Here is a 24,078-nt window from a genome sequence, read left to right on the forward strand (position 1 = left end):
TCCCAGCAGTGATGATGTGTACCCTGTTATTCATGAGTGGACATGAGTGACGTCATGATTTGTTTGGTCTCACGAGACACGCTACTGGTTGCTACAGAAACAGCTGCCCTCAGTGTCACATTACATTAACAACCAAATGTTTCCCAAGATGCATTAGCTCCTGCCCAAGTAAATCAGTATCATTAAATGTGACTGGACGGGATGTTAAAAAGGAGGCAGCACTTTGTGCTGTCCTCCAGCACAAAATTTTGAGTGTCAAACACTTAATTTTTTGCATTCTGGTTTTTTATGCACTAGTGATTGACTTTTTGCATCAATTTTTGGTGTTAATGTCTTTAATTTTGTCAAAAATAAAAGTTTTCTGCTACTTTCATGTTTTACTGGGATAGACAAATGCACTAGTTCTAAGTATTAAGGGGGACAAGTCACCTGCATCCCGAAACCTACACCTGTGTGCATTCAGATTCATCCAATTATAGCCACCTCGGGTCACTTTTGGTCAAAATGCCAGACTTGAGACCTCAAAATGTCCATTATTTTTATTCAGTGTGTGGTCCAGAATAGGCCTGAGGGCCCGACATGACAGTGTGACCTAACAGGCTGCAGGAGATTGTGTGCGCACTTCTGGGGGGCTCTTAACAACATGGTCATCTGTCACAAAGCTACAATGACACCCTGAGGACAACAGTGTTTGTCACAGTAATGACCATCTGATTATCGGTCCCTGACGGCCAGCCTGCAGAGATCATTGGACAGCATCAGGAAAAAGCTAACATAAGAACAAAATTGCAGGATGTTTGAGGGGTTGTCACCAAAGAAACCTTCTTTAATAAGGAGAAAGCTCCCTGGATTCTCTAAATTGATGACATTGCATGATGTGTTATTAAACCAGCACTCAAGGTTACCAACCAGGCCAGTGTGTGATGTTTAAATGAGAGCCAAACAGATGAAAAGCTGAGAATTTTGTGGACAGAATGCTTTTTCTTTTACTGACCTTTGTGTTTTCCTCTTAATGATTTGATTTGTTACTTGATGCCAGAACAATAGTGTACCCATTCCAGTCTCAGTAAATGGGAATGTATTGTTCTTTTTTCTCTATTTTACCCACATTTTACCACTCATGCTGATGGAAAAAGGTTGTATCTTTATATTGCACCATAGAACCGAAATGATGTTATGTTCTTTTCTTTTCTTTCAGCAGGTTATTGTGAACAAAACACAAGTTTTCAATTAAAAGATGAATAAATAGCCTAAAAAATAAATAATAATAATAAAAAAAAGGTGAAAAATGTCCATCGCAAGTTTTGAACCCACAGTGACGTTTTCAAATAGCTTGTTTTAACTGACAGAATTAACATGAACTACTCGGCGAGACTTGACATCATAAATGCACAAAAGTGGCAGGCAAACGTCAATGTTTGGTGAATGGTGATAATCTTGTTCATTAATATATGTTTTAAATATAAATTTTTGATCACATGTAAAGTGTGATATGGTATTAATGTTAACTGCTGTCCATGTAGCCTAGAGTGACCTATACAAATTTGTTAGCTCTATCTTCTTCGAAGCTTCCAGGTTGTTTCCACTTTACGACCCCAAAGCACATGAGCACAATAAAGTCGGAAGAACAACTTTAACCTCTGACCTTCTGAACAGCTCATGAATGCAGGATAATATGAGTTTAGTTGACAGAAAAACATCATCTGCTGGCTAGAAACAAACACAGCTTAAAGGTAAACCAGAGAATTAGGCAACACAGTGACCGGACCTTGGTTAATATTTTATCAGCCCGGCTTAGATTGACATCTACTTTTTTTTCATTCATTTTTCATTCTTAGCAGGACGCTAGAATATATTTCTTAAGCATTTTTTGGCAATAAAAAGGCAATACAGTAACATAACCTTGGTTTATATTTTAAGAACTGCTTCGTTTTACAGTTTAATCTGAGGTTGTGAGAGAAAGCGAGAGGGAGGGGCGAGTCACTGCCCTGATCTGCTTATTCTTTGGGTGTGTTCTGAATCGCATACTCTTTCTTTTTATTTTTAGTAGGTACTATGGCTGCCCTTGCAAAGTATGTACTGTTGCATGCAGTATGCATACAATCAGGACATACTACTTCTTCATAATACTGCACCCTGAAATGTGACCTGCTTTCTCATATAACTGTTACATGGAAAACAAATCGCCATTCACCAAACTCAACAGAGACGGAGATTAACCTGGAGAGCTCTGCTATTTTTACTTTTCAATGTTTAACTTTTAGGTTATAACTACATACATTGTGGATTCTAACATTATATATTTATTTTTTTAGCGTATGTATGCATTTCTCTACCATTGTTATTTTCATTTATTTTGTTTTGGTTATCTGTATGAGTTTTTGTTCACTTAAACAATATATATTGCTATTATTACCATGTGACTGCTCATCAGTCACTTGATTGCACTGTCATTCATCATAGTGGCTTCTGTCAGCTGTCCCATGGCTGTCCCCCAGCTGTCAAGATGTCGATGCAGAGGATTGTGGGTAAGAATAGCCAGAAAATCATAATGGCTTGCATACTGCAAAATGCGGCCGGATGTAGTAGGCCATTCTGGTATTTTTGGGATACTGCATTTTACATACTTCGTACTGGTACTGGGACATACTAAATCTTTTCTGGCTTGCTCAGTAGTATGGGAGTATGAGTATTGGAACGCAGGGTTTGTGTCCGCAGCGTCCGGAGTGGCGGGAATATGAAAAACGGAAATGCGGAAGTACAATCTGCAGCAGGCTCTGTAGTAGGAGCAACAGCCTGGAGCCAGCGACAAATCAAACGAGCGAGGACATCTGTCTGCTGGTAAAACGAAGCCAAGTTTGCCGCATTTTACTTACAGGTACTACCTACATTGTTTTGATGCGAAGCTGTAGTGTGTGCCAGGTCTGTGTGATGTCTCACCAGACCGGTCCGCCATATGTCCAGTGTCTGTCCACTGCTGCTGAAAAGGTTGAGTCTTCGTGTGCTACTCGACTGTTTTGGGCCTTCTTCTCTCTGTCCTAAAACTGACACAAGTTCCCTCAAACTGCCATGTTTGTGTTGACTTGCTTTCAAAAAGCCATTTCTCTGCTTAAAATAATTTCTCCTGTCGGAGAAATTCTCCATATTTTGGCTTTCAGACGTCATACTGACTGCTAAGACAATTTCATGTCTTGTATCTCTATTTTTTTTTTTTTTTTTTTTTAAATTTGGCATCAATCCTTAAAGGTTCAGTGTTTATGATTGAGAGGGATATATATTGGCAGAAATAGAATATACTATAAATGTAAAACTTCAACTAAAAGCTCGGAGTATTATTGGCTTTAAGCAGGATTATTTTTGTAACAAAAGGAGGTGCTTTTAATTCCTGTCACACAGAACTGTTGCTCTACAAAGATGGGAGAGACAATCAAATTATTTATTTAACCCTTTAAAACCTGGGCAAACTGGCTTTACTCATTAATTTATTTTACAAACATGGGGAAAAGGTAATGAGGAAGAAGGTGATGAACAACAACAGAAGAAATGACCCAGAAGTTAGTAAGAAATCTGTAAAAAGTAAATTACTTGGAAATTTGCCCAAACGCCACACCAGAAAATAAAAAATAACAATAAAAGCGAGTAATGGCCTGGGAAAAAAATGCTTAAAAATATATTTTTAAAATAAATAAAAAATATAAATAATTCTGCAAAAATAATTTTAAGTGAATAACTATGATAATTAGGAATGTAGTCCACTGAACATTTTTCCTTTCCTTTCTTGTTTACTGTGCCAGTGATACTGTCTTCTTTGTGCTTGTGGTGTCAGTAAAATTAAACATATATACCTGTGTTGGCATAAGCAACTGACTAATGTAAACTCCAGCAGGAAACCAACAACCAGGTTTTTTTACATACAAAGAACTTCTATGAAACTTCACTGCATGGCAACCAGACCGGGCCTATAATTGAGAAGGTGTTTACTTGTCAAAATGTGTAGCCACACCAGGCTACTATATTGGGACTAGGCTTTTATTTAAACATTTATGGTAAGTATATATTACAAAGTTTTGTAAAGCCAAGGCAAGCTGCACATTCAGGTAATAATTTTCAGTAGGAGCATCACTACCAAAGACATCTTCACATTGTTATTTGATTTCTAATAAATATTGATTAGAGCTGCTTCAAGATCCCCTCAATGATAAAGTTTTATGTTTTAAGAAAAGCCAACAAAGATTTACAGAAAAAAAAGGTAATAAAAGGTCAGGTTTGTAGGATTTAGGGGCATGTATTGTCAGAAATTGTCTATAATATGCTAAGTGTGTGCACTGAAGCAATGTCTGTTTGCAACTAGATATAACACATTATATGTTAATTATTTCCTTTTCCTTTTTTTTTTTTTTACATATTTAAAATGAATTTCAATTCAGGTCAATTCTTAGCTTAACATATATACTTAAAATGAGGACTAAAGAGGTGAAACTGTCCAACACAAAGATTACATCAAAGTCAGTGTGTTTCTCCTTCTTTCTTGTTCTCAGATTTGTCTTGTGACTCCTTGAAGGTGTCGTGACCTCCAGTACTCTCTGCTCTTCATCTTTCACTTCTACATTTAAATCCAACATCAGCTGACCCCACTCGGCCTCTCCACACACTTCAGCACAGTGCTGCTGGTGAAATGATAAGTCTGTGACCAGCAGATGGTGCTGTGGCTCTAAGGCAGCAGTGACAGGAGCATCGACAGCAGGTGAGGCAACCCCGCTCAGTCACACACACACTGTATCGCTCCCCAGACACACACTGATAACCATAACCTCAGCAGAACAGACGGGACGGGAAACACTACTCGGTGATGATAGATCTCACAAAAGCACAGGTATAGATTTTATAATAATACAAACTAATCATTGAATGAAAGTGAGTCAGAGTTAGAGCTTAGGGTTACAGGAGGCGGGACGTTTGACACGGATTGTGTAAATGATATCATGTTGATATGAATTATAGATGAGCAGGAGCATTCAGGTTTGTCATGGTTAATGTGTGTGTGTGTGTGTGTGTGTGTGTGTGTGTGTGTGTGTGTGTGTCTGTGTCTGTGTCTGTGTGTCTGTGTGTGTCTGTGTCCCAAGGTGACAGACTGAGAGTGAAGAGCTCTACAGAGCCCGTGACTAACAGAGAAAGGGCCTTGGGGGTCACACACAGACATAAATCTGCCAAGGGTTTCACAACAGGCACATACACACACACATACACACACAGTTGCACAGTACGTTTACATACTGGGATTAACCTATAATTCATCCAGGGAAATCCATAGCTGCCATTTTTCCCCTTCTTCGCTGACGAGATGGAAATAATCTTTACAATAAAACTCATGCTGACTGTAGCAGGAAAAACAACTGCTAATTTGGAGAGGACACACACACACGGAGAGAGGTGCTGACCAGTATGAGCTTTAATACAGCTTCAACAAAATGAAACAAATCTAAATACTGGCCGCAAAGGCCTTTTTTTTCATCTCATTTTTGTCATTTCACTTCTCACTTCCATATCTTATCAGTCCACGCATAACTGCAGTGTGCCAATTCAGGGAGCGATTGTGATCACATTGCTGCTGTACGGTGAACAATGCCAGGCCCGCCTGCAGAGTTTCTGTTACATCGAAAAGCCGGGTGTTGCAGTGTTCATTAGAAAGTCTCTAGCCGTTGGGCAGCATAGCTTCAAGATGTCGACAGCAAGGACTACAGTATGTGATGGAAAGATATACAATGGGATGCACAATGTCGTGTATATCCAAATTACTTTGTATGCTGCATAACCTTACAGAGATAATATAAACAAAAGAACATTAGCCTGGATCTGGCATATGATAACTTATGTAATCTTAAAATATTACAGAAACATATCTTTTATTTTCTCTTTAACGTTACCACAGAAACAATGAGTAAGCAAATCTGGCACACACTGATGATCTGACATTAGGCTAACTCCTTTTGCTGGCATGTTAGGTAGAGTCTTGCTAACAGTGGCTAACTTCAGATGTGCGTGTATACGTACATCCTAATGTGCCTGTAAAGATTGTGACAGAGCCCCAGTCACATTGTTTTACCATCTTCAACATTTTTCTTACTTTTCAACATAGATGAACTTAGCACATATAATGCTCCTTCTTTTTCCCAAGTTATGAAGTTGTTCTTTAGGCTTCGGTGAATTCATGAGCTTTTGATGTCTCGGTGCTATCCATATTCATGTTCCCATCTAAGCATGGTAAAACAGTTTGAAGCATTATATTAGAAAATAGTTAGGTCCCAGACTTGTTGCTGCATCAGTGGGCCTACATTCCCTATAACCACCAAAATATTGCTTAAGCAGAGTTATCAGGGTCATACCAATAAAAAACTTTTCTAACAAATGTGGATCACTCTCTACGTGGACAACAACTAACAGTTACAACCTAAAACTAAGGCTACTAGTATAAGGATACTAAGGCTGAGCGATATGGAGAAAATCAAATATCACAATGTTTTTGACGCAAAGCTTCGATATCAATATTGCATATTTATGCGTTCACAAAATATTTACACAATTAGATAATCTGATCAATAATCATCAGTAATGTGGATAAAATGACTTAGAGGTTAAAAGCAAATGAGAGAACAGCTAGAACTGTGGTCAGTTCAGAAAATTGTGTCACTTTACTGAACCTTTAAAAACAGGTAAAGACAACACTTAGGACATTACAATATCCGTATTTAACACGACATCTACTCTCATATCACAATGTAGATATAATATCAATATATTGCCCGACCCTGCCATATACAATATTACAAATTAAATGTAAGCAAAAATATTAAGATGCAATATGTGAACTGATAAAAAGTGTTGACATTTACACAGTGCCATTGCAACTCCTCTGCAGTTTGTTTCTCTGCAACTCTGCTTTAAATTACAGTGCATTTATAGTCAAAACCATTGGCTCAGTCTACAGCTGCAGTTTCACATTGGCAGCCCCTCGATGCCGAGAAAATGCAGTGGCAATATCACAAAATGCAGGGAAAGAAAATCAATGTGCAGACGAAATCCATTCTGAGAAAATACGTGGTCATATTTGGCGAGCTAGCTCTATTACTTTAACATAGCACTGTGTACTTTGACCTTTGAGATGGTTCCCCTGGGAAGTGTAATGGCACTGATGTGGTGTAGAGCCTTGTTAGAGATGGACAGCGAAATGTTTTAACACACATCAGTGATTGGTGACGGTCTGATAAAGATGAGGGTTACATTAGAGGGTCACTTCCATACATAAATATGTGTGCGTGTTGCTCCGCAGCCCATGTGTTCTTTCTTTTTTTTCCTTCTATTAACCACAGTAATGAATAGCGTCTTTTTCAGTGCTTACAGGAAATACACCAGGACCATCTCTTGTCTGCTAATCAGATTCAGGGGCGTTAGACTGTAATAATCCAAAAAATAATAATTCAGTTCATGATTTATTCTTAAATATGCATATTTATACCATATTACTGGGATCAGGAGAAAAAAAACATCTACAAATACAGAGGTGGAAGAGGCACTCAGGCCTTTCATTTAGGTTAAAATAGTAAAAACACAGTTTAGAAATATTCTATTACAAGTGGAAGTCTTGCATCTAAGCTAAAAAGACAAAAACTATGTAAAAGTTCAAAAGTATTGGCATCAAAATGTACTTTAAGTACAAAATGTGTTCATCATCTAGAGTGGCCCATTCTAAGAGCACTTTAATGTTCTTGAGGCTAATAAAGGTGGAACTAATTTAAACATTTTTTTATACTTTAGATGGCTGGGTAGCTTTAGAATTTATCCCTGGGAACAATAACTCGTACTCTATAACAATAATCATATTTTATTTGTTTACTTTGTTCTTAATTAAAGTGTTAAGTGTTCTCGATCTGAATCTGCAAATTAACCAATATTGTCAAATAAATGCAGAGCAGTAAAAGTGTAGCGCTTTTCTCTGGAATGCACTGAAAAAATAAATTAGTTGTTTTTCACTAAACTGAATTGGAATTGACAAGTTGAATCAATACAGAATTACCTCAAGTTGTCCTCAAATTGAGTCAACTTGAAATTTTAAGGCAGCCCGGACACTAACTTTTTTAAAGTTAAAACAAATATTTTTTTTTTGTCAGTGTGTAGTGGCACAACATATCCTTAATACAATGATTTGTATTTGTATGATATCTAACACGTTAGCTCTCCATGAAAGACGTTACATAGTCTACTTAACATATAGTTACATAGGTTAGAGGAAAAGAAACATGTTTGGGCATCTTTTGGTTTCGGTGAATAAAGTTACTTAGGTAAGGTTTAGGGAACAAAACTCCTTCACTCCAGCATGCCTCCTTACACAGACTGCCCGTCTGCATATTTGTCAAGTGATTGCAGCCCCCCTGATTACGTGGGTTATATATGGATAGTGATCCATTACTTTTCATAGGTACAAATGCTCTCTGCTTAAAACAATGAGAACATAAGAAAAACAATTATTTTTTTTTAACATGAAACTGCTTTACTCATTTTTACCAGTCTGAATCACCTGGTGGGTTTGTTTTGGAGATCTCTGAGGATAATTTGGCTCATGGTAAAAATCTCAGGAACATCTGGATCTTGAGTTATCAGAGAAACAACATGAGCAGGAAAAACACTAATTTGTAACATGAAACTACTTTATTCAGTGTTTTACTGGTTTTAATCACCTGGAAAGTAGAAGACTTCTGTAGATAATTTGGCTCCCGATAAAAACTGAGACTAAAAAAAACTAAAAAATGAATACTGAAGGAATGAAATCTACAATCCTTGCCACGAGATGCCACAAAATCCCCCTAAATCTTCCATACTGCTCCTTTTAGAAACATGTTGAAGACAATCTAACATAATGTTTAGACATCCAAGCACATCACACCCTCGTGTCAGTTTCCTGTTTTTCACTCGGATCTGTCCTGATATCAATGTCTACATCCACATACTGTAGTCTGAATGACGCAGAGCTCTGCCTCACAGCACCGTTCAGACAGAAGTGATGTAAACTCCACAGGACCTCAGCACAGATGGTTGAAGCCAGAGGCAGAATGTGTACCGTCATCTGTCTTTGAGGAGATCCACCTAATTAATCCAGCAATGTAATGATGTAACTAAACTTTGAGCCCATTTAAGTGTCTTGCAGACTAAATCTATTTCATATTTGGAGACACTAAGTAGTAGAGTATTTGCTCATGTCCCAGGGAAGGTGCTCCTTAAAGAGATTAGTTTTAATTTACAATAACGTCAAAGAGACCACTCAGGAGCAGGAGCAGATCAAAATAACAAACTGTATCATGTTCAATGTTCAAGTCTGAAAACAAACAGGAAGTAGTCACACCCCAAAGTAGAAATAGTTCTAATTTTTTACAGTTTTGATTACTGTCATTTGTTCTCCTGCCCATCATCAGTCAAAGCAGCATTTTAAAATATGTTTTAGCAATGTAACCTCAGCCAATGTTGCAGCCAGACTTAGCTGGTGGTTGTTCATAATGTCCGCTGATAATATAATTTGCAAATGGTATATATATATATATATATATATATATATATATATATATATATATATATATATAAGAAAGCTTTTTGAGTGAGCATGCTGCTTCTTTTGTTTGAATGAAGCTATATATTAGAATTTACCTTTATTGTCCACCAGGGTGTGAATTTATCTTTGGTCCACCACACACAGGAGACAATATAACAAAATGAGCAGATAGTAAAACAAACAACAAAAAGACATTAAAACACTTCACACATTAAATCAGTTCATGTCTGTGTCTGTCTGGGGTTTGAAACTCATCAATCACTTTGTTGAGTTAAATTCGCTGTTGGCACCTAAGATGAAGGATTTCTTCAATACATTTTTAGTTGCCAGAGGGACTCTGTAGCAGCTCCTGGAGCTTAAGAGCTCAAACTGGATGAGGAGAGGATGGGATACTCTTTGCTTTCTTCCTCATCCTTTCTGTAATTAGTTTGGTTGAGGGCTTTTATGGTTTGCCAACTATTTTGCAAGCCAGACACAGTCATAGAGAGTTTATTTTTTGGATCTTTAGGTGACTATACCAGGTAGGAAGGTGAAAAGTTGAAACACTCAACAATAGTTTTAAACACTGGTTCTAAAATCTGCTGACTAACACTGAGGCCACAATATTTCCTCCAAAAATTGAATGGCTGAGAGCATCTCTTCAAAATCTACTCTCTGTTTTCAGATCTAGCTTTGTGCAAATAATTAGTTAGTTAGTTAGTCTTGGCCACGGGGTCCATATAAGTGATTTGAATTGCATTGAATTTAAATTGAATTTCTAGCTGGCTAATATGACACCATGTTGGAAGGGCCTCATTGTGGACCAGAAAATCAGCTTCACCTTACCAGTCTGTTATCTGTAGAAAGTCAGCTAACACCATGCTGTCAGCATACTTAAACACTCTACAATGTTACAATGTTTCTCACTGATCATGAATTCATTGGTTAACATAGAAACCAGCTCAGGGGAAAGAACACGGACTTGTCAGCATCCTAAACTCACAGTGAGCACCTCTGACATGTTCCCTGACACTGACTCTCTGTAGGCAGCAGCAAAGAAAGTCTTTGATCCAGAGAACTAGCACTGTATTAATGTTCAACTTAAAGATCAATAAGCCATTTGAGGAGAATGGGTCTCTGCTTTGAGTAAAAAACTGAGCTAAAATCCATAAATAGAACCCTGGCATGTCCTTTAGCATGGCAGAAGATGTTTAGTGACTGTATTAAGCAGACTCAGCACAGCATAATCTGTGCCTCTGTTGCTTTTATATATGAACTGGAATGGATCTGGCATAGTGACGACATTGTTGTTTTAGTGGCTGGCCAGAACAAGGTTCTTTGTTTTACACAGTGTAGAAGTTATTAAATTGATGGGGCGAGTGGTCTTGTTAGGCTTCAGTTAAGAAAGACTTGCAGCATCATCATCCTCACTAATAACTACCGATGTCTCCACAGGAAGATTTTTGCATATCTCATCACACTCTGTTCTGCCGGTGTCATGGGGTTCAGTTAGAGGTTTCACTAATACCAAGAAGTTTTAAACCTTCTTTCACAGAGATTGTGCTTTAGTGCCGCTCAGGGGTCCCTTCTTCATGCTGCCTTTACATTTTTACACAGAATCAAACAATGGCAGTATTATTCTGCTCCAGTGTGGGATTTAGACAGCATGCCGGCACTGCGGAAGCAAAAGATGTATGACAGGCATGATATGCTACACAACAGCTTTGGCCTCAAGCGTGACATAAAACATACAGATAGGGTATGCCTTATAAACAGTTACAATGGCATAAACAATAATTAATTGTCTCTGTTACGTGGCAGCTGATCTTTACCTCTCCACTCCTAGCCCAGCACATTTTCGAGACTTTTTCACATTCCAGCAGCAAGACACTAAAGCATTTATTGAGGCAATTCTTGTCTGGACTTTATAGCATAAATCTGTTTGTGCCCCCCTCATGTTTAAATATCTATCCTGTCGGTGGTGGAGCTAGAGGTGAATACAGTTTGTTTGCTGATGACATCCTTTTCCACATCCTTCATCTTACCCTGAGGCTTGGCGACAGGAGCTGGCGACAGCAACAGTGTCTTTATAAGTCCTTTTTTGTGTGTTTTTTATTCAATTTTTTTTCCATTTTCCAATTTATCCAGCTGTTTTGCAGCAGACAGACTTCACAGATCCATGTGACAATATGGATTCAGACAAGATAGCCCTCCTGTTGTCATTACTGTAGAAAAGTTATATTCTGTGTTGTTTGTGATGTCTCTCAGTGCTAATGGGGTTGACAGCTATAGGTGCCAATACAGGTTTAGAGATGGATTGATGATTCCCATTTGTCACACTGATACACACACACTTCTCCTCTCCCTCACTGTTTCACCGCCATCTCTTCACACCCCACAATTTCATCGTCTGCTCCTGCCATCAACTGTTCCTCCTCACAGTTCCATTTACTCTACATTTCCTCCTTTCTGCACTCTGTTATTATCTTTTTCTCACTCTGCAGTTTCTTAAAATCCATTCTCTTCTCTCTCAGGGCTGATTTCCACCCCCTTTAACATCTCACTAAATTCTGCCCTCCTCCTCAGCTCTCTCTCGTCTTATCCTCCCTCTGTCATTATCTCTAGCTTTTCATTTTTCTCCCTCATTTTCTGCCCATCTCCTCTCACTTTCCACTATATTTTCTCTTCCTCTCACCTTACTTGACTCCTTATCACCATGCTCCCTCTCTGCTGTCTTGGTACCTCCTCTGATAACGATATATGCACCCAACATTTACTGTTTCTACCTGAACTGAGTCTGAGTCATAGCACCTTTTTAGAAACCCAACCACGTCGAAGGCTCGAAGTCAATACACCATTTTCCTGTGATAAATTGCCAATACCACCATTTTCCACGTTTTCTCAATCGTGCCTGACCTGAAGTAGAACAGTTAGAAAATGTTTCAGATTGTAACATGGTATAAACAAGACACCACACAGAGAATATAGAGTATATATATGTAAATATTAGTAAAACATGCAAATCAGTATGTAGTGCAGCTCATTTAAGGGTAATATATGTGAGACTTTGTACATAAATTTGTCATTGTCAAGTTAAAGCTAAAAAAATTAATTTAGTTAATGATGATATTATGCAATCTCTCTACATCAGGTTGTGTTTTCCGACACTTTTGGCTTATTATGACCCTACTGTGTTCACGAGTAGAGACCATTTGATTGTCCCCACCTGCTGTGGTGTTCATGACCATGTAAGTAGAAATTTTCGGAGTGCTCCGGGTTTACAACTTAATGAACAAGAGCTTACGAGTGCCATGTAAACACAGCATATTTTATGAGCTAGCTAATTAGCTAGTTAGCGAGCTAACTCACCAAAAATATGATGGACAGACTTCTTGAATGGTCTATTAGTACAGTTAACTGCACAATAAGTCATATTATTCAATATTTCATGAAAAGCTCTCCAGAAGGCACCAACACAACACACATAGCCGAGGTGTCAAGTTCAGTTACTAGCTGAAATGATGTCTTGGGGCCCAGCAGACAGGTAGCGTTTAGTGACGGCACCCACCTGTCACTCAATGCAACTATGCCCTTACAAGACTTTAAGCCTTAATAACATTTAAATAAGTAAATTTAAAAATCACCCCCTTTACATTTGTCAATAATAGTGAAATTACCTCGAGAGACCAAAACCATTTTTTTGTAGCAGGCTGTAAACATGTTAATTTCTGCTGTAAAGTTGGGCATTTAAACATTGGGGTCTTGTAGCAGTTGACTTGCTCTTAAAGCCAGCCTCAAGTGGCCGTTAGAGGAACTGGGGTTTTTGGCAATTCTGCATCGGCTTCATTTTTTAGACTAGGGGGTCGCTGCTCGGTTGTGAACCACTGATCTACAACATTTAGTGTTCAGCATTCGTACATGCATTGTTTTTAGTCTTACTCTTTTGATTTTCAGTCTGATATCTCAAGCTAGAGCCAAATCTGTCGCAGTCAAGAGGTGGATACACTTTCCATATCTTGCAGTATTTAAATAAGGTCCTGCAGAAGTTTAAAGCTGTAGGCTGGATTTTGCATGTTCCCCTCATGTCTGTGTGTATTTCCTCCAGCTGCTCCAGCTCCCAGAGGTCAGTTGAATTGAAGACTCTGTAGTTGTAAATCTGAGCGCGAATGTGACCTGTGATAGACCGGCTAACTGTCCAGACTTGCACTCTGCTTCTTGCCTAATGTGTCTTTGAATAGGCTCCAGCCTCCACATAACCCAGCACAGGAAAAGCATTTAGAAAATAGTATAAAAGAAGAGCCAAAGAAGCGTTTACTGTATTGAGTTAACAGAGAGAGGGCCAAAAGATGAGGCTGAATGTCGTTTCACTGAACAGAGGTTGCTGTGTGGCTACATCAGCAACTGTGGCTCCAGAAAAACTCATCATTACTTGGGTTTTCTGAACAGTAGCCAATAAAAAGATGTCACTTGCATGACTTGTGGATGCTGTGCCATCATTTGTTGTCGTTGTATGCCCTGAAGCTTTGATTGTGCCATAATGATTGCTAGTTATTAAAATTAAAATGTGTCTTTGTCAGTTGGGGCCATAACTGTATATAAAAATGGACACACTAACAGTTCCCCCAAAGTGTAACTTTTCAATCCAGATCGCCCCCTGGTGTCTGTCTGCAGTATAGGTCATAAAGTCCGCCCCTCCATGTTAGTGAATGGGACACAGGCCGAACTTAAAAAATTCAAAATGCATGCCAAATACATTTTTCCCCAAAGATTGTTTCTGTCATTGAAGTTAGTTCTCATCACCCTGATGTTTGTTTAAGTGAGTTGGTTTTAATGGGTTTTTCAATTCTACTAAAAAGGGATGATTGACAGCTGTGTTAGCCAATCCATGCATTCAATGGGGCTGCTCGCACTTGGTCAGACGGGTGTTTTGGCAGGAACTCCTCCACCCCAGATGATTATTAATTAAAATTTCCTATAATCCCTGCCACCCAGTGTTCCCTGCCTCCCAACATATTAAAGAAGTAATTACTCCATCAGTATTTCACCATCTGCCATGTGGAGAAACTGAAGCTCAGTTTTTTTTTTTTCAGGAATGCTGCAGTCCTCTTGTTTTGTGCCATAAAGGCAATCAACCTGCTGCAACAAAGGAAAATGCTGTGTGCAGGCTTTTAGTAGCCCACAGTCACCGTGCCAATAGTTACAAATTGTGCTAATGTCTCAAAGTAAAAGTTACAATAATTGGATGGTAGTAATGCCACATGTGGCATCTTTAATCTTCGTTCATCTTGTTGACTTCTACGTGGCTGATTTCTGTCGTTTTCTCTCTTTTGTGTTTCTTTGCTGTGAGCCGTGAGCCTCCAGTCAAGCAGACAGGATTTAGAGGCCTTTGGTGCAGATCGCTCTGAGGTCAGCCAGCGTGCCTGTAGCTCGGCTGCGGGTGGGCAAAAAAAACTGATTTCCTGCTGATGAAGCAGTGAAGGACAAACCCTCCACAGCGAGCTTTATCTGTCAGCTTTCCTCCATGCTGCCAGCAAGAGGATCAATCAAAAGATTTCCAATAGGAGTTAGTAATGATTTCTCCCTCTTGAACTTCCCCCGTTCTCCTCTGCTCTTTCTCCATCTAACTGTATTTTCTCAGACATATGACTTGTTATGTCTGAATACCCTGTCTTTTATTTTACTTAATTTTATTTTATTGTTTCTCCTTTTTATTTTATTAAATAATTTCCTCTGTTTTACCAGCTGCATTAAGATTGTGACAGCTTGTATTGTCTTCACCTCCTGAGGGTAATACAGTCTGGTAAGACCATCCTGAGGACATGAGCTCAGCATTTTGTTTCACTCTCTGTTTCAGTCTGGACTCGCTAATGCCCCACCTTATATCCAGAAATTAAAATCCCACTGGGGCCAATCAGGGATCCTCACCGTAGTTGACAACGTAAGCAGCCAATCAGGGACTGCATTGTAGTCACAAGTTCACTTTATGTCCTGGCTGACATTCGCTTTAAATCGCAGAACGTTGTATTCCGGCTGGAGTGACCCATCTCCAGTTCATCTTGTTTTAATTTCATTTTTCTTTCTAGTTCTTTGTCTTTGCCTTTATTCCCTGCTCTTTGTCTGTCTATCTGGCCTCTTCTGTCTTTCTCCCAGTTGTCTGTTTTCTAGTCAGATCTCCAGCCGGCCCTGTTCCACCCGCTCACAAGATGCTCTCTAGCAAGGCCGCTTATGACACTTTCATTTGTTTTCCCAGAGTGCTTTGTATGTTTTGGTGTGTGTGTCAGAGACAGGGACTGAGATGAAACAGGAAATGGCCTCCAGCTCATTCAATTTAGATGCGAAGCACCATGCAGAGCTTTTAGGTGGTAGGGTGAGGCTCAGGATGAGGACGTCTGGTTGCAGATTTTATACCCTGTAGTTACACCGAGGCAGGAGCATTACAAGTACTCTGATAGTCAAACCTCCTGCTGCTGTGGGAGTGCTGCCACCATCTGTCGCTGGAGAAACTTTACAACATGTTTCTGTAACTGAACATATTGGACAAATTGCTTTGTAACACTCAGAAACAGTATCTAGCTGCTCATGTGCCAAAGAGCTCAACAGTAGGAAGAAGTTTAGTTTTTGACAACAACATATATCCTTCAATTACCTTTATTTCACTGGACTGAACTTCTAGCAATTACAATATTACCCAACTAAGTCGCCAAAGGAATAATGGCATTGTATGATTTGACAAGCCATTGCTTAGTTAAATTTGTGTGTTGTTGATGTTAAACTTTACATAACAAAGTAAAGTTGTTTAATAATAATAACACCTGGTAAACATTCCCAACGTTATACTTCTCTTTAATGGGAATACTCTCTCTATAATGGGACCACAGATTCCTAAACAACTTCTAAAGCATACATTAAAAAATTACTCCTAGACATTGAACGTTTATTGACTTTGTATTAACGACTAATGAGGAGAAGTTTGGTGTTTTCTCCTGTTCAGTTTTCCTTCAGTCTGTAGCAGCTGTAACTGTTCATGAGCGTCATGTGCATGAGCGCCACTTTCAAACATGTCAAATAAAATAGTTTACAAGTTTATGTTCCATATAAACAGAATGAGGTGCAGGATATTTAACATGCGTCATGAAACACAAATGCATAATTGGTAATTCAATTTAAAGCTGGGGTAGGAAGAAATCTGGAAAAGGAAAAAAATGTCAGTCTAAAAAATAGACCCTCTTCCTGCAGCTTTCCCATCACTGTCCCAATGCTGCGTTCATGTGATGTCAGAAAGTCATAGATTCCGATTTGTGAAATCGTTCTTCCAACTTTGTTGTGTTCATGTGCTTTGAAGTTGTAAAGTGAGAACAACATGGAAACTACAAAGAAGATGGGTTGCACTTTAATGCTACGAGCATTTTAACAAGTGGTTGATAGCTGTTTCCAGTTTATTAATATTTTTTTATAAATTATTTAATTTTTTATATATTATATTTCTATATATTTGATATCTAATCTAGATCACTCTACAGGGACAGCAGTTAACATTAATACAATATTACACTACAATATTACTACAGTATGTGATCAAAATGGATATTTAATACGTGAATTAAAATTTTCTTACCATTTACCAAACACTGACTTTTGCCCGCCATGTTTATGCATTTATGACATCAAGCAGACGTCGGCAGCCCGTGTTATAAAATAAGATTGTTATCAGTGTTAGTATACTCACCTGGTACGCTTTATAGTTAAAAGTTTGTTTGCTTGCTACAGCTAATAGATGCATATACTAAAATGTGCAACTACTAAAGTAAATTATAACTACTTGGAACAATATAACGAAAAATACAATTTTTTACCATCAATTGTTGACACTGGTTCCATGTTTTCCACCATTTCTGCTGCCCTGAAACGTCATGCAAACGTCACCACATGGGAAAAATTTCACACTTGTAATTACGACTTTGGAGGGCTGTTCATGTGCTCGTAATTTGTAAATACAGTAAATACGATTTTTCCGAGGAGCACGTAGGTAGCATAAGACCCTCTCACCAGACAACCACGGGCATATTCACGCACTTCACACGGTAACCCAGTGTTTCTTATACATTGTTTAATCTTATTTTATAGTTACTCAGCCCCTCCTCTCTCTGTTTATCTGACCACAAATGAAACAAATGAATTAGCGAGCTAAAGTTGGTCATTGTCCCTTTGCCTCACTCTCAGCAGTTTCTTACCCAGGAGAAAAGCGGGTAGCTGATCGCGATACGGAGCTTTGGTTGGCAGCTTAGCGGCTTGAATTTAGCTATCAACAGCACCGCAGGCCTGATTTGCAGAAGGCTAAACTATTGGCAACATCTTTGAAAAATGTCTGTTTAATTTTATTTGATGTCAGACTCTTTTAGACTCTTTTTAAGTCTGTCTTTCTTTTTATGCCTCCTGATGGTAATAGCAGAGGCTGAAGAGCATTATGTTTTCAGGTTGTCCGTCTGTCCGGCCCATTCTTGTGAATGTGATATCTCATTAACACTTTAAGAGAATACCTTCAAATTTGGCACAATTGTTCAAGTGGACTCAAGGATGAACTGATTAGATTTTGGTGGTCAAAGGTCATGGTCACGCTGACCTTGCTTTTGTCTCATTCTTGTGAAAGCCTTTCTTCTAAATGAAACCTTATGGGACTTTCTTTAAATCTGACACAAAAATTTACTTGGACTCAACGGTGAGCTGATTAGAAATTGGCATTTAAAGGGCAAGGTCACTGTGATCTTGCATCCAACTCATTTTCATGAATGCAATATCTGAAGATGAATTTGAGGGAGTTTCTTCTTATTTGGCACAAACAGATACTCCGATAGCCACATATTATTATTATTATTATTATTATTATTATTATTATTATTATTATTATTATTATTATTATTATTTATTATTATTTTTTTTTATCATCAGGGCATATCATTTATTAATTGCTATATGGATGTAAAGAGAATTTCAACAAATAAAACAAAAAAAGCTTCCAAAATAAGCTTTTGGGTAACATTGTTTTATGGTCATTAACAAACTCATAATTTAATTCATGAAATGACTAGGATTTAATCGTTTGTCTCTTATCTTATTGTTTCTTAAGCAAATATGGTCATAAACACTAAAGCGGGAGGGTTTTCTTCTTCAGATATAAAATAGGAAGTTTATATCTCCTGCACTGCTGCTGCTGTCTCTGTCTCATTTTATCTCTGTTTATGTAAAGAAGAAATGGTGTTTTTGAATAAGATAAGATAAAAACTGTGAGAACATTCAGGTGATGCCCAGAAGTCAGACTCCAGATGAACTGACACAGGCTCGTTGTGACGGAAGTCAGTGATGGATTGGACTTGATGCTGTTATTCCTCTCGGGTCACTTCTTATTTCTTCTGTTTTGTTTCCAGCCGAGTGGAGGCAGGTGACCACCAGGGTTAAAACAAACATGCTGAAGTCCAGATGTTGCACTCCACCTCAGGTACAATCACAACTAACCTGCTCTGTTCTGCTCCCATAAACCACCAACTCTGTGTGTGTGTGCGCGCGCGCATGCATGTGAATGGCTATGCATCTGCATGCCTGTCTCTTTGTGACTGTGTCAGGTCTTCTCATTGTGTGCTGAAGTGTGTTATTTTTGGATTTTTCGTAGGTGTGTGTTTGTGTGTGAGTGTTCTCTCGGTCTCTTTGTGTCCTTGTCACTGTTCTGTCACTGTGTGTGCACACATTTGTATGGTGCAGTGGCTTGTGGGGATGGGTGTTGTGTAGGGATGGGACAATATACAGTTTCAGCCCAAATTTAAAAAAAATACACTCAAAACCCGTTTATGGATGGTGGTTAATTTCCATTTTTAAAAAAATGTATTTAACCACAAAAACCTCTTGAGATTAAAAATCTCTTTTTTTCAAGATTGTCCTGGTAAAGACAGGCAGCAACAAAAGTTACAGACAACATGGAGCAAAAATACAAAGTCAAAATATGCAACTCAATAAAAATATAAAACACAAAAAGAACACCAAATAAAGTTTACACAAGGAAGAACTAAAAATTATGTTAATATATGCTAGAAGTAAACCACAAAAACAAGACAATTCAAAGACCAGCTAAGAAACACTCTGACATTGGCATGTAGAAGATGACATCCAAAAGTCCTGCATCAGTGCTTTGAAACAGCCTTGAGGAACCCAAGTCTCTACAGCCAGACTCCGTATGAACCATAGCTATAGACAATAAGAACACGTTCTGTTCAATTTTTTGCTTAATGTACACACATAAATATGCTGGAAGTAGGCAAATCAGTCTGTCTGCTGGACAACCAACAATAAGAGACTCTACAAAAGCCAACCTGATCTCACTCCCAACTTGTTGGCACTTGGTCAGAGGCCCTCTGTGTCAGACACCGATGCACAGAAGCACCCTTAGCTGCAGTTTTTGCTTTAACTACTGTATTTCCACGATTAAAAGCCAATACTAATACTTAAATGTCGTGAAAGGTAGTATGATGTCCATATGATTATTGAGGACCATTTTTAGTGCCTACTTTTGCAAAAAAACCCAAAAAAATCTCTAGATGTGCCACGCCTGAGAATTTTGAAAATGGAAGTTTTTTTTGAAAAGACACTATAACGAGCATACTTGTCCACTGGCATCCAAAATTTGACACCAAAAGGGTACATAGAGCATCATATTTGATGCCACTGTCCAAACGTCTGTATTTGAAGAGATGCACCAGCCTCTAAATACACCAAAGCTCTTAATGAGATTGTTTCATCTCAACAGATATGATGCCGTTTGCCATTTCAAAGGTTGGAAAGCCTGGTTTTTAGTGATTGTTTTTCACTAAATAGGATGTTCACTAAAAAGGATATGTGTCTTAATGCAATTAAAATATTTGTTTTGTAACAAAATAAGGTTAAATAATTCCAGCATGTTTTAGTGCCATTTAAAGAATTTTAAAGGAATACTTCACCCTCAAAATGGCCATTTGTAAATCAGTTGGTTATGCTGTGGTACTTTGCAAAGATTTTCTCCCCTTTCATGCCTCCACAGAAAACTGCAATCACATTGATTTATATATTGATTGGGGACTACTTTTAACAACAGCAAAATATATCAGAACAAAAGATTACAAACACTCACACAACTTGTGAGGTATAATTTAAGTCTCATTTATTCAGTCGTATTCTCAGTACTTCCCAAACACATGTATTTTCTGTATAACTAGAAAGAAGGCCTTTTTCACAAATACGTCAGAGAGACATTTTGTCAAGTCAGAGGACATGATCAGGTGTAAATAAAAGAATTCAAGATGACTGAGTTCCATTTAGCTGCCCTAGTGTACCTGCTGTGGCTCTGTTACTGGCACATTTAATTGAGTCAGCTGTCGTTAATGTAATCAGTAACATCTGTGTTCCTACGCAAAGGGAATGGAGAACGGAGATGTGCACGTGGTTGGTGTCCTCACAGGCATCTGGAAATCCAGAAAACATACCAGGATACAAGATCTCCGACATAAGGTGAGTCATTACCTATTTGTTAATCTTTGAAATCGGGGCCCCCTGAGGGTCTCCATTTGGAAAAAAATATAAATTGAATCCCAGCTCCAGAGAGTCTGAAAGAGCAGAGTGGACATGTTGTTGTTTTTAACTACAAAAATCAATCATGGGTCGCATCGAATCTAAATTTGAGGCCTGGTCCATGTACACAACTCTATTTGAAAAAGTACCTCTTTTTATGCATTTTGGACTTTTGTATACAGTGTTTTTAGGGTTGCTGAAAACAGTCTTTGAAACTCCTTGCAGGGGTGTTGATGTGTGAGGAAAAACTGACCTAATGGCTTGTGAAGTCAGATTGTGTGCCATTATCTCTTTTGTGAGGCGTCACAAATGAGGCGGCTTCTCGACATTGTGTGCCTTTAGGGTTAGGGTTATATTGCTGCTTATTGGTTTCGCATGCTTTTAACAGAGCTTCATTTGCATTTGGTTGGAGAATTTCGGAGAAACTGTGCTTGCGTGGATGGGAATTTCTTTGACAACGAAGGAGAGAAAATTGCTGTTTTCAAAAACCAGTGTTCATATGGAATAGTCCTGCGTTTTGTTGTTTGAAAAGTTTTGAATTCGGCTTAAACAGTTCTTATTACCATAACAATCGGAAGAGACTTTACCATCAACATGCAGTAAGTCATTATACCCCAGAAACATCATCACCTGTCACCATCTGATGCTGAAATAAGTGAACATCATACACAACGTCTCTTTGTGCATCCCTCTTCCTCTGCTTTGATATATTTAATGATAAACATGTTATTTATAGAGAAATCTCTCACTGCTGCCTGCACTCATTTACATAATCACCACAAAAGCATGATGGTCCAGCGCTCACACGCTGCAACTCATGTGATACATCATCATCATCTGCACGGAGGCAGGAGGCAATGCTGCAGGCAAGCCCCGCTCTGACTGTATGTGTATGCATAATTTAATCCACCGTGTGTGTGTGTGTGTGTGTGTGTGTGTGTGTGTGTGTGTGTGTGTGTGTGTGTGTGTGTGTGTGTGTGTGTGTGTGTGTGTGTGTGTGTGTGTGAGAAAAAGATCCTGTTTGGAGATACACACTAATTACCTGACCCAAAAGCAAAAGGTCAGCCGCTCTTCATTGTAAAGACCCCAGAGCTTCTCTGCGTGTGTGTCTGTGTGTGTGTGTACAGAAGGCACTTTGGTAGTGAGATTTATAATGCACTACAGAGGTCATTGTGGGGTCACCTCACCAATCTGCTCTCTCTCTTCCTGTATTTGATGGTGCTTACTAAAAGCTGCAAGAAATTTACTGCCAGCCTTTTCTCCTGTCTTTCATGATTAATGTGGCGGAGAAGACGAAGTGGTGTCTTTATACCAACACGTCCTCACCCCTAGTCGACAGAATAGGTCACTTTCCTGTGACTCCCAAAAAGACCGTTAGAGTAACAGTGACACGCGCATGCACAGTTGCAGTCTAGAAACATTTAGTTAAACACCAAAGCCACTTGGTTAGGTTTTTTAAAAAAAGATCATGTTTTGGTTAAAATAAGCAATTTATCATGTAACTTAAGCTTAGACAGTCGCACTATATAATGTATATATATTTAATTTCTGTTACTTTTTTTTATTGCACTGTAAAATTTAACGGGAGCGGACTACGGGAAAAAATGAGAGGAAAAAAGAGGGAAGGAAAAAAATGTTAAAAGGGTAGGTGTAATAAGCTAAGACTTCAGCCTACACCTTTTCTGTCCTGTTTTTCGTTTTGTTTTTGTGTTTTGTTTTTTTTTCTGTTTTAGAGCTATAATAGCAATGACTTAATGCAATGACTAAACTTAAACGTAACTAACCTAAATTAAACTTAGTTATGTACAGGATGTCAGTTAAGTTACCTCCGTACGTCAATTAAAAATAGAAAAGTGCACTCATTAGAGTGCAGATTTCTGCCAGGCGGCAGCACAAGCTGACATTATAATTCCAGCAAACGTGCCTCAGTGTAGTTCAGAAGTGTTTCAGAAGCTTAGAAAACTACATGCTCTGTCTATTAATGATGGAGCCATGGCGCCTTGCACAGACCAGATCAATTTCTCCTGCAAACAGGCACTGTATGTGGAACATAGATACAATAACATAATGAGGATGGATGTATTTTGATAAGTAAAACCAAGCCACAAATCTTTGTTTGTTCATAACTGGACTTTTAAACTTGTTAACTTTGTAGATTACAGCACAACAAAGTAAGAAATAACAACAATAAACACAATTAAAACAGAGAAAAAGAAACAATTCAACTACATACTTCTTTATGATAGAAGCACAAATATGAAGGAATAATTACCAATCTGCAGGTCAACAAAATTAGGCAGGCAAAGCGCTCTGCATCTGAAATGCTCCCAGTGTGGTTTGATGCCATGCGACAGACTGCGGAGAGCTGCGCCCGGTGGAATTGTCCCAGCCAGCTCCCTCACAGTCAAGATGTAGGCAAAGATAACAAAAACAGAGATTTATTCAGTTTGTATTGTGCCTTTCTTTAGTGATTCATAACGTACCAGGTATGGAATTAATCTGCAGATGCTCCGGTTCAAAATGAGATCACAGTTTTCTATGGATGTGAGTTTCTGAGCTACAACAAAGGTGAAAATGTGAGTGTGGAGATAAAAAAGTTGACTTTCACAAGAAAGAAATGTGAGCTACTCTAAGTCAAAACTGTAAAAAATGACAAAAAGCTGACATTACATTTGACTGAGGAACAAAAAGAGAAGAGTGTGGTGGCTGTAGGAGGAGGAGAGGAGGAGAGGAGGAGAGGAGGAGAGGAGGTGTACACTACACCCTGACTCCACTGGATGAACTGTAAGAGGTAGATTTAGCACAGCGTGTCTATATAGAGACAGACTGATTGACGTTGTGTGTTTCCTGGCTGCTTGGTCAGCAGGCCTCGGCAGTCACCGCCTGAAACGCCGCTCACCGGCTAAGTAATT

At 38.6% G+C, this 24,078-nt stretch overlaps 1 protein-coding gene across 1 annotated transcript in view; it reads left to right on the top strand.

Annotated features, from left to right (window-relative positions):
• The first annotated feature begins 2,720 nt into the window (after positions 1-2,720).
• The window catches only part of slc8a2b (solute carrier family 8 member 2b), a 264,636-nt gene continuing 243,278 nt past the window's right edge, over positions 2,721-24,078 (top strand). Inside the window, exons 1-4 of the mRNA XM_088079255.1 lie at positions 2,721-2,878; positions 4,539-4,744; positions 19,000-19,070; positions 21,014-21,106. The gene's annotated coding sequence lies outside the window, so the exon portion shown is untranslated. The remainder of the gene's footprint in view (positions 2,879-4,538; positions 4,745-18,999; positions 19,071-21,013; positions 21,107-24,078) is intronic.

The sequence above is a fragment of the Plectropomus leopardus genome, chromosome 6, assembly GCF_026936395.1.
Source record: "Plectropomus leopardus strain MGB_pleo_1.0 chromosome 6, ASM2693639v1, whole genome shotgun sequence".
Taxonomy (NCBI): domain Eukaryota; kingdom Metazoa; phylum Chordata; class Actinopteri; order Perciformes; family Serranidae; genus Plectropomus; species Plectropomus leopardus.